Below are 11,980 nucleotides of genomic sequence, written 5' to 3' on the forward strand. Positions count from 1 at the left end.
GCGGGTGCGGATACGGATACGTTTATGGATACGGATGTAGTATGAACCGAGCTTTACCGCTTCAAAGAATTCAAAACCTCACAGCAAAAATGATCCTGGGACAGTCAAAATATTCAAGTTCAAAAGATGCTCTGAAAGAACTTCAATTTTTGCCTATCATGCTCGTGCAGATAAACTATTGTTTCTAGTATATAAGTGCTTAAATAACCTTGCTCCCCAGTACTTGATAGATTTACCTAAACCCAATCCCAACCGATATTCGACATGATTTTCAAACGGCCAGTCATTATACGTCCCAGCTACAAAAAGAAAAACATATGCGGACAGGTCTTTCAGTATTGCCAGTCTACGGCTATGGAATGATCTACCCGACAGCTTAAAAAACTCTAACTCTCAGGATGGTTTTAAGAAATCACTTAAAACGTATCTTTTCTAAAGGACCTTCACGAATTAATTAATTATTAATATGCTATATTTATATTCTTGTATATACTAAATTATTTATTTTAATTGTACAGTGCCATTGAACGCCTGTATTGCAGTAATAAGCGCTATATTAAATGTAATAGACTTAAACTTAAACTTTAAAAAATAGGAGTTATTGCCCTTGTTATCAAAAACTATGAAATACAAAATTAACCATTTTGAGATTTTTTTTTATCGAATTTGCTGGGATTCTAGATAATAATTCTATTTAAAACTTCAAAACATTCAAATATTGACGAACGTGTTTATATACGTGGGATGAAGTTTTTGTAATGTTTTTTATGCAAGTAATCGTAACAAATGCATGTCTTATGAAACACAGTTACTGCTATTATTTATTAGTATACTGAACTACACGAATAGATCATTAAAATAGTTTATTTGTTTACTTACACCCTGTCGACACCAATACAGAAAAAATAGAAAACAGTAGCAGGTTGTTAAATGTAAACACTTGTTCACCACAGGCCATATTTATTGTCTAATCTTTGACACTTATTCACGTACATGGATTTTTTATACTCAAGAAAACAAGTATTGATAATATCAGATTTAACTAATCTGTGAGTAAGGAGAAATACGGATTCGTTTGACAGTTATTAACACACCACTGATAATAATGACATTTTCTGCGGCTGGTCAGATTTAGCGCCCACTCGACACAAACTAAGTCATTTCGGTACTAACATTGGGTTCTATTTTATTTCAATAATTCGCTTGCGCGTAGGGAGGAAGCCGGAGGAGCCGGGAAAACCCACGAGGTTGGACAGGCGACCCTACTCTTTGTCACGTACAACCGAGAATCGAAACGACGTCAGTTGACTCAATGACAAACCTTATGACTCACCTCGCACGCGCTAACCATTCGGCAATCCAACCCCGCGGCAGCCAAGTGTACCAGGGTCCAAGTCGAAATACGGCTGATTAATGGACAAATTCTAAAGTCTTGTCAAAATAATCTAACACTGTCTAACTCAGATGTAGAATATGGGTTATCTGAGTGGCAGACATATTCTGAATTCTAACCAAAATCTATACTGCCTCGTGCACGACGCCACGGGAGCCACGTTGGCTAAGTGGGTAAGACGCTGGCTCGCTATCCTGGTGGTCGCGTGTTCGATCCCTACATTGACCGAGAAAGTTCATCGGGATTTTTCGGCGTGGTTTCCTCTTGTCAGTGGTGCATGACGGAGTGTCTGACAAGGACAGCTGTCTAGTCGTTCGGATCGGACAAAAAACCGAGGTCCCGTGTAAACATTGGAATTCGATATAAGAGTTGGCTATAGCGCCGCTGCCCGGGCAAAATTTCCCTCATAGCACACTCTATGACGTATGTCCGTCTTCATGATCCTAGTTGGGACAGAACAGTAGGACGTTAAACCCCATTTCGATTCATTTCGTGCACGATATATCTAATTCTCTCTCTCGCTTTCGCGCGCTCTGTCCCACCAGAACTCATAACCTTAATTTACTTCGTATAATAAGCATACAGACGATCCATAAGGTAATTACCAACTAGCTTCAATATAAATGACAAATAAAAGTATACATACCTAAAATTAATGAGTATTCTTTATATAATTTTTTTTCCTTTCAATTAGCCAACTGATATAGAAAAATGAAGAGTAACGCTGTAAAAGATTCTAATTCTGTTCGTGATACAAATGACGCATGTTTCTAATTATGAATATAACTTTGATGTTGGGTAAATAAAAGAGATCAAGAAAAACTACCCAGGTATTGACTAATACACAAATTCCATAACGATCGAAAAGTCATTCGGTTTAACACGTTCTTTGAACAAAAGACCAACTATGTTTAAATATTGGTTCTTGGTTTTTATCGAGAAAGAAAATCTTCAAAGGCCTTTTAGATAGACATTGAAATATTGACCCGTCAAAAGATGTCTTGTGTAAGTTTATTTAGTCTTTTTGCAGCATTGGGGTAAATGGTTTAAAGAAGGTGATATTAGTGCAAATAGTCTTTGAATAGAAGTTAATTGAATGGTATTTATTCAATTGGGCCATTTTGAACCCCATAATAGTATACATGGACCAAACCTCCACCGTGGATTCGTCAATACAAAAAAAGTACATCAAATATTTGGTATCAGGTGTCCTATCTATTAACGTAACTAATACGAGGAGAGGGGAATTGTAAAGGGAAGCACTTTTGGTCTGCTGCATTACAAAAGTTTATTTTCAGCCGGCATATGTACGGATAACGGACCGCATTGGGAGATACAAACCGGATGCATTACTGGTTTTATTATGGCGTTACTGTGGGGAGGGTGTCTAGGGAAGGGTATGTCTACTCATTCTAGAATACTGATCTTTCTAATTTCAATGGTCCCTATTGTACGAAATGCAGACGGTAAAACGAAATTCTGAACTATATAAAACGAAACGAAATAGATTTGTATTTTAATCAGATTGTTTAGAACACCTAATTGGCAAGTTCACATACCAATACTTTATACTGTATTTTCAATTTGACGATATCTCTTGTACTTTTATAGTATAGAAATACCACATCTTTATTTAAAGATTCATGGATTTATTTTTCCCTTGGGTACGAAACTAATCGCTTAAATATGCAATATGCAGATTCCCTCCTTAAATCAATCACTTTCAAATGACACAGAGCACGAGCTTGAGATTAACTATATTAATAATTCAGACGTGAAGGTACCTATATAAAACTAATATATCATACTTAATTAAACACTTCTAAATAATATATGACTATTAATTTATCGTCATGGTGATGGTAGATAAATAAGAACAATAAATCAATCAAAGTATATAACATCTTATCTCCCTTGTTAAATCACAAATGTGTATATTATATTTTATATTTATGTTGATGTAAATATGATATTATTTCTACCCTGAATTTATGTACGGTTTGTGAAATAAAGAATATCCATATATATATCTATCTAAAACCAATATCGATGTCTTAAAAGATAATGTACAAAATAAAATGTTTAAATTAAATCTCCTTAGAATTTAAATTATATACACAGATTCGAAGCTTGTCTCTAAAACCAACATCAATTAATACATCATATACAAGAGCTAATCCTCACAATAAAATCTTTAATTTAAAGCTCTCGGGGGAACTTAAATCTTAGATTAGAAATTTATCTCCTAAATCGGCATCGATCCATTACATACAAGAGATAATGCTCAAAATAAAATGTTTAAATTAAAACTCGCTGGAACTTAAATCATTCAATATCAGTTCATTATGTACAGAACAGACAGGAGGTAATAAAATGTTTAAATTACAGCTCCCTGGAACTTAAATTATACAGATTTCAAGCTTCTAAAACCAAGAGGTAATGGTCACAATAAAATCTCACGTGATCTGGAAAAACCTAGTAAATCAATTGAACATGAATTTGAGAAAACGAAGGAAAACTGTTTTGGTTCAGGATTAAGCTTCTGTAAAGCATATAAATTTGAGTTTGGCTTTTCATATGCACATGATATGAAGTAATTCTAGTGCATTAGGTTTTATCAAATTTACTTGCGTAATCTGCAGGGTTACATAACGACTTACTAGGTTTTACCAGAGTTAACCTGATGTACAACCAAGAATTTTCATCAACAACAACCTAGTTTGATATTCACTACAGAGTATTTTTACTCTGTGATATTCACTAAGTATTTATTGCTAAAATAAAGAATAAAATTCAACAGAATCAGACAGGAACTACAATATTAATGAGCGAATCTGATTGGTTCATTGACTTGCTAGGGTTTTTTTTTGGATAAATTTGCATGATTTGCTTGAAAATTGCTGACTTACTAGGTTCGCCCAGATGCGAAACTGACAACATTGAAGAGTTTCACACACTTTAAATTAATAAAAAGTTGGGGTAAAGCCTAGTAAGTCCAAATTTGTGACTAACTAAATTTTCACTAAATATCGACTTACTATAGGTTTTTCCAGATCACGGGAGAAATGTTTAAATTAAAGCTCTTTATACCTTACATCATTCAGATTTGAACATTATCTCTGAAACCAACATCGATTCATGATGTACAAGCGACAATGCGCACAATAAAATGTCTAAATCAAAGCTCCTTGTAAACTGAATTATGCAGATTCGAAAATCATAAAATGGTCTTTTATAAAGGGTAGCGCCATAATTTTCTTCAAATGTATCTAAAAACGTACAATATAATAAGGACACATAACGTAGCGTAGAATCCAAAGCACTTTCTGAAAATCTGGAAAATGAGTTTCGCACATTACCCAACAGCAATCTCTGTGTGCAATTCCTTTTAGCTTTTGTAGACCTCTACAAGTTTCATGAAGATTTCGCATATAACAAGGGGCTGATTTTAACAGGGCATACGGTGCGTTTACGATGACACCATTTGTTTCCTAGCAGCTAAAATGGCAGACTGCACCGTGGCCGTGTTGTCCCGATTATAGAAGCCGACGGTGCTTGGTTTCCTCCTAAGGATATGTTTAATAATGGGCTGTACTATATGGAAGCCTATAACTACCATTCATAATTTCTACTTTTCGCCTCTTCAGAACACGAAAGTCGAAAAGTCGAAAAGTAGAAGTTACGACAAAATGTGAGGCGACAAGACGGTATACAAGCCAAAATCAACTCGAAAATAGGAAATTAAGAAATAACACACCGCGATAATAGCGCCCCTCGTTTATTCTTAATTTCTACTTTTCGACTTGCATTTTGGCTTGTATACCGTCTTGTCGACTTTCGACTTAATCATATTTTATTGATGTCAGTAAGAAGGCGCCAACACGCTATACAAGCCAAAATGCAACTCGAAAAGTAGAAATTAGGAAATTAACACACTGCGCTATTAGCGACCTATGATCTGTCGTACTGTCGACTTTTCGACTTTCGACTTTTCTACTTTTCGCCTAGGAAGTTGTTGTAGTCTCTGCCTTCCAGGTCACATTTGAATACGCGCAATTCCCGTTAACAAAAATGTCTGTGTGATAGAGTCTAGTAATGATGGCGATTCTATAGAAAAATTCTGCTGCGATAGCTATTCAGACAAAAAAATTAGTCTGGTGTAGTGGCTATTCTGCCGAATATTTCTACTGTGATTGATAATCTCACGAAATTCCTGATATAATGGATATTCTAAAGAAAAATGGTGCTGTTGGAACCAATCTATAGAAAATCCTACTGTGTGAACCAAGCTGAAAAGCCATTCTGTTGTAATTGCTATTGTGACGAAAAATTCTGATGCGCCGAACATTCATAGCCTACATAGGGCCTAAGATAAATTACTTTTCAAGGCCAATCCTGTTTTATTTGTCTCTTATCGCCGGGACTCTTTTAGTTTTTAACTGCCTGTTTTATGAAATAATCTTCCATTTACTATAAAATAGTGTACATCTTTATATTCTTTTAAAAAAACAACTTAACACGTTTATTTAAACAGGATTTAACTGACATAGTATGCGACTGATAATATGTCCATAATTTTGCTTGTTGGTTTGTTTTGTTTTGTTTTTTTTTTATATATGGTTACATTGCCAGTTTGTAAAGTGCCACTGGACACGGTATATGAAAGGGTCCACTATAAATATGCTGTAATAGTAATAAATATGCTGTAATAGTAATAAATATGCTGTAGAAGTAATAAATAATAGTAATAAATATGCTGTTATATTAATAAATATGCTGTAATAGTAATAAATATGCTGTGATAGTAATCTATAGAAAATATTACTGTTGGGACCAACCTATAGAACATCCTGCTGTGAAGGCCAATCTGAACTAATATAAATGAGTACAGAAAAATCCCGCTGGAGATTAATCTGAGCAAAATCCCTGCCGTGAGGGATAACCTAAAAAAAATCCTGTGGTTGGGACCAATGAAGAAATTCCTGCTGTGACACGAATCTAAATACAAAATCGTGTCTTGGGGCCAATCGAAATTTTAAAAAAATCCTGCTGCTGTGAGAGCCAATCTCCGATATAAATACGGTGTTTGTGGGTGGTGGGTGGGGGGTGTATAGAATATTTATTTCTTTCGTCACTTTTTTGTGTATATTGGGGGCGGGATTAATGGCGTTATGGGTGACAGATTGTCAAAGTTAGCGATATAAATAAGGCTATATTTGTTTATTTTTCTACTTTAAACTCCTGGCCTGGAATAGCAGGTAAACGGGTTTTAACATTTATGTAGTAGTCAATGTGGTCTGCCCCCAATTGTTCAAATTAGTTCCCTTGATATTTCGAAGGTGAAGGCTGGCAGCGGACAATCATTCTGGTCTAGTGGCTATGATGCCTGTCACTTTGTATTGGCTACGAAAGAGTGTTAACCAAAATAATCGCCATCATTACTAGACTCTATCACACAGACATTTTTGTTAACGGGAATTGCGCGTATTCAAATGTGACCTGGAAGGCAGAGACTACAACAACTTCCTAGGCGAAAAGTAGAAAAGTCGAAAGTCGAAAACTCGAAAAGTCCACAGTACGACAGATCATAGGTCGCTAATAGCGCAGTGTGTTAATTTCCTAATTTCTACTTTTCGAGTTGCATTTTGGCTTGTATAGCGTGTTGGCGCCTTCTTACTGACATCAATAAATACAAAAATATGACTAAGTCAAAAGTCGCAAGACGGTATACAAGCCAAAATGCAAGTCGAAAAGTAGAAATTAAGAAAAAACGAGGGGCGCTATTATCGCGGTGTGTTATTTCTTAATTTCCTATTTTCGAGTTGATTTTGGCTTGTATACCGTCTTGTCGCCTCACATTTTGTTGTAACTTCGACTTTTCGACTTTCGTGTTCTGAAGGGCGAAAAGTAGAAATTATGAATGGTAGTTATAGGCTTCCATAGTACTATATGCAGCCTGTGCATGCTTCAGCTTAGAATGTTTAATTTTAGTACTGCACGCTTAGGTGCCCATAGAACACCCCCTCATCCACCCTTCTCCAGGGTTGCGCCCTATGCGTTTGGATATATCTATTGAAATTTGTGCACCAAGCGTATATCAGCTCACTATGACAGTTCCCACTGGCGTACACTTTTGCTGGGATGATGGGATCCCACACAAAACATTATTAATTAGTTTAAAAGCTACTTAAAATACACTGAAGCTGCTTTCCCCAGAGATATTCAAAGTTTCAAGTCTCCCCAACATGCCTTATTCCAATTAAACATACATTATGCAAGAGCTACATCTGCCTATTGCAGGTCTTTCTTTGGGCCTGAAATGTTATATAAACTATTAATTAGACATTTTATTAACATGAAAAGACCTTAATCAACTCTCGATGCCATGTTATGTGTCGGATTTGAATCCGATTTGCTGCTCAACGCTCATTGATGATTTAATAAAAAAATTGATAATCGAGACTATGTTTTTTATCGTACCGATTTTAGTAATGATGATCGAGGCAAGGCCTAAAATACAATCGCTAATATCTCGGTTCAGAGTGGAGCAATATAACTGAAATTTTCAGCATATTCCATTTACATTATCTAGTTTTGAACTATTATAGTGAGAACTGCCAGCTCTTTTTCTAATCTTCCATAATGTCCCTTTAAATAATTCCTTTCTATGAGTATTCCTCAAGCTTAGCTATAAATGCAATCAATAAAAGGTTATTGTGCAATTGAGATTTGAAGTGTTTTCAACAATCTGCCAACTTAACCAATCAGGTGTTATATATACAATAATGCACGGTTTATTAAATTATTAATCTCTCGATGTCCTCTCACGTATATAATATGGTATATACTATCTATTATGTTATGTGTAAAATTTATTACATGTATATAGTGTTATAAATCTGTTGATTTCTCTCTTGCAGTCTTAGTACATATATCACACTTACATTCTCACTATACACCGATAAACGCAACTGTTTAATAAAACAAAATGAAATCGGGTTTAAGTTACTTTAACGTCCTACTCTTTGCACTAATTAGGCTAATGGAGGGAATGCTATGAGAGACATTTTGTCGAGGCAGTGGCGTGTCTATCTAAGATTGTTTTTAACTGGAGTAATTTAAAGGCAAAAAGAACCAAAAACTGGAATTTTATATTTAAGAATCATTTAAAGAAACTAGATATCAATATAGATATGAATAGTCATGTAAATACCCGAAAACTTGTTTGTGATGTTTTCGAAAGAAACTCCCATTTGTCTTTAGAAAAATGGTTCAATGATGTAACCCATGTTAGTGCTAAAGCCGGCCAAGGTCATAATAAGCTCCGGTCTTATCGTTTGTTTAAGTTTGTGTATGGACCTGAGAAATATGTAACGGACAATATTATTCCCTCCCATCGCAGTGCTCTGGCGAAATTTAGATGTGGAGTAGCTCCGCTCCGTCTAGAAACTGGGCGATATGAAGGAATCCCTGTTGAGAGCCGTCTTTGTTTTTATTGTACAGATAAAGTCGAAAATGAAGAACATTGTCTTTTAGAATGCGAATTATATAGCGATTTTAGGAATGTTTTATTCACTTTTATACAGGATGTGTGTCCACACTTTGCGTCTTTTAATAGCTCTGATAAAATGTCTTTTATTCTGTCCAGTGACGAAGTAGTTAAGTTGAGTGCCAAAACCTGCTGCGATATTTTAAAAAGACGGAGGCAAACTTTATACCCATGTTCGTGATTGGGTTCCTATTTTTAGCCTATAAGTGTAGATGTAAATTTTAAAATTCACATTGTATGTGTGTTTTTCTGTTATTTGTATTTTACTATGCTTATTTATTTGTCTATATAATGTACATCTCGTCTCTCATAATTCTTAATGAATGGCAGTTTCTTTTTATTCTTAGTATATTATAATTTTTGAATGTGATGTATTTATAACTGGTGAGACGTTAATAAACAACTTCTACTACTATCTACTCTTAATCAAATTGTTCTGTATCGCTACCCTGCTCTTCCTGCACCACTGACCATGGGTATATCCCGGGGAACTTTCTAGAGCCACCGCGACGCTGTATTTAATTATACAGTTTTAGTACCAGTGTTTTTATCGTCGTGCTTTTTAACTATACACTGATAAACTTAACTGTTCAATTACACGTCTTGATATGAGAGAGAGAGAGAGAGAGAGAGAGCGAGAGGGAAAGAGAGAGAGAGAGAAAGAGAGAGAGAGGGGGGCTTAACGTCCACTCAACACAAACTAGGTCATTTCGGGACTAAGAAAACGGTTCAATAAAATTCCAATAATGCGCTTGCGCGTAGGGGTCTTTAGCAGTGGGAGGAAACAGGAGGACCCGGAGAAAACCCACGAGGTTGGAAGGCGACCCTACACCTTGTCGCGTACAACCGGGGAATCGAAACCTTATGATACAATGCACACGCGCTCACCATTCGGCCATACCCCCCCCCCCACACACACACACACACACCGCGATATGTATGGAAACCACAGTGAAACACAACAGAACAGTACGGGGTTTATCGTCTCCTCAACAGATTTGGGGGGTCATTTTGAGACAATTGTGTTGTAATTTTCACTTCAATGTGCAATGCGATGGAGTTTGAGAATCTGTTTAATCTTTATGCAATGCCTAAAACTGTCAAAGGGGCACATATACGACCGGGCCTCGTTTTCTCGTCCCATCAAAACGCTATTTTTTGTGATCTGCAGCGTTGATATTCAGGTCGAGAGTCCAGTGCCCTACCGCTCGATCAACATGTTCTCCGGCGACTCTACTCGTGACAATTACCCCGAGTGTACCGTCAACCAAGCAGTGACGGATGCAATGTACGGGACATGGTTTATTCAGACCAACTATTTCTGGAACATCCGATAACACTTTTCATTCATCTAGTGGGTTTAATCTTTTATTCTGTTTCCATGAAACGTGTAAATTTGCGCTTATTGTTGTGATGTAGCTGATGAAATTGATATTATGTTCGTTGGGGTGATGTAGCTGATGAAATTGAATATTATGTTCACCGAGGTGATGTAGCTGATGAAATTGAATATCATGTTCGTTTGGGGTGATGTAGCTGAGGAAATATAATATTATGTTCGTTGGGGTGATTCAGCTGATGAAATTGAATATCATGTTCATTGTGGTGATTCAGCTGATGAAATAGAATATTATGTTCTTTGGGTGATGCAGCAGATGACATAAAATATTATGTTCTTTTGTGGTGATGCAGCTGATGAAATTGAACATTATGTTCGTTGGGGTAATGTAGCTGATAAAATTGAATATAATGTTCATTGGGGCGATGCAGCTGGTGAAATTGAATATTATGTTCGTTTGGGTTGGTGTAGCTAATGAAATTGAATATTATGTTCGTTTGGGTTGGTGTAGCTAATGAAATTAAATATTATGTTCGTTGTGATGCAGCTGATGAAATTGAACATTATGTACGTTGTTATGATGTAGCTGATAAAATTGAATATTATGTTCGTTGGGGCGATGCAGCTGGTGAAATTGAATGTTATGTTCGGGTACAAATATGCGTTCACAGCCCGATTTTGAAAATTTTCTCGGAGGCGACACCCCCACCCCCCTACCTTCTTACTGTTTCAATCACATTTATTTTAATTTTTACAGTGTATACGCTACCCACTTCAGATTATACTGTGATCAATAGCAGTAAATCTAACTATAATGTCTGTACCTATATACATATACACACGGTGTATATCAAACCAATATATAACAGTAGATTCTCTTTTCAATAAGATTATATATTATAATATACAGCTTATTATAAACATGAGAGTAGATATAACGGGGGGATATATAGCCATATATTCTCATAATATTTTATTCCTCCCTCGACGATATTCATAAGCTGGATTTTTTTTTAAACTGAAGTAGAGAGAACAGTTTCTCTATATTTTACGCATAAGTAATTATAAAATTCTTTGGCACAGTATATTGAAATCAAGTGACGCATAAATTGTGAATTCATAACTATTTATAAATATTTTGGCTCTTGTTGACGGGGATTAATCACACCCATGGAATAATTTGTCGGTGATAATCCATAGATAAAGCATGCGTTTATCTAAACACAACACCGATGTATAGAAAGCAAAAAAAGGTGTGTGTGATTTGTACTCGGTTTACTGGACATTATGGTCATTGGATATTCATTAATACATGTTCTACAGATTGGCTTCATTAACTGTCAATATGTTTCATTGATCATTTGATATTAATTGTTGAAAGACACTCGACTGGAAAATCTATAAGTGTATTCAAAAACACTGACAACATTTATTCGGAATTTCTCTCTCTCTCTCGAGTATCCAGTGCTGTTTTTGTTCTATATTTTTACTGGGAAATCGTAAATGTTGTATAATAAATATGGAAACAGGCATAATTCAGTTCTGCACGTATTTGATCGATTTTCGTTCAACTTGAACAATGACGCGATTGATGGAAGTCTACAATTAGGACATGTTTACGCAGTTATAGTCAGTAATAGCATTTACTGCCTGAGGGTATTTGTTTTCTTTAGATTAAGCAAAGAATACACAGTTATAA

Source organism: Patella vulgata, chromosome 6 (assembly GCF_932274485.2).
Source record: "Patella vulgata chromosome 6, xgPatVulg1.2, whole genome shotgun sequence".
Classification (NCBI taxonomy): domain Eukaryota; kingdom Metazoa; phylum Mollusca; class Gastropoda; family Patellidae; genus Patella; species Patella vulgata.